Genomic DNA, 1,044 nt, shown 5'->3' with positions numbered 1-1,044 from the left:
ATGCAATGTGACTACTTACGCTTTTCATTCGCCGGAAAACCTTGATTTGTTAGGACATATCAATCGCTAGCTTACAAAAGGCTAGACAGCCGAATTTAAGGAAAACGGATATCAGATCTCAAACTTTTTCTAACTATGGGTAGCATGAAAAATAAACTTTATAGTTATTACTAAAATTTATTCATTAGGAAAAATATATTAGATATTGATTTAATTATGAATTCGATAATTCAATGAATGGGCTAGCAAATAGATCGCAACATTATATTTGTTAAGCATAGCTTTATTACTAATGAAGAGTTTGATAACTTAATTTCTTAATGTCTATCAAAATTTAAAGTTTATCATATATAATTAGAATATCCTCTCAAAATAGCTTGTAGTTCTTGTCGCGCCATCGCAAATCCTTCTACTCTAATAAAACATTTAGACTTTGCAAAATTTCAACTCTCGTATGCCTTGAGTGCTGAAATGCTTTTAATACGAAGTATATACTTTATATTCAAAGCACTTAAGCAGTTGCTAAGTGCCTCTATAAATGTTTATTCGACACAATCAGTATACAATATCTCTTGCGAACTATTATAATCCCGACTGCTGTATTTTTGTTTGTTTCTGATCAACGCTAATGGCTCATTTGTATGGCTGAAAGGCGAACAAATAATGCAGAATTGAAACAACATATGTGTTTGTGAATGATTCACGTCGAGACTGAGAATGATTGATTTTCAATTTAATAATCATTAGTGATTCTTAAAAGAACGTTATATAATTAAATTAACAATTAATCTACAAATCAATATTACCGTCCTAGGCAAATCCGTAAGCCAAGATAAACTCCAACTCGATTCAGGGAAGAATAGTGTGAGATATTTCTCATTGCTATTCCAAACCGCAGTGCCCAAACGGGCACTTCCAATTGGAAACATATTTTTTTGTTAATAAGAGTATAACTAATAATTTTTCCACTACATCACATATTTCTCACTATTTCTGTTCATCCAAATAAATATTCACATGTCAGTTCAATATCTTGGCACCCAC

Source organism: Ctenocephalides felis, unplaced genomic scaffold (assembly GCF_003426905.1).
Source record: "Ctenocephalides felis isolate EL2017-DRISC unplaced genomic scaffold, ASM342690v1 CF-g0.4_SCAFFOLD_01604, whole genome shotgun sequence".
Lineage (NCBI taxonomy): Eukaryota > Metazoa > Arthropoda > Insecta > Siphonaptera > Pulicidae > Ctenocephalides > Ctenocephalides felis.
Note: the sequence above shows the minus strand (reverse complement) of the source record.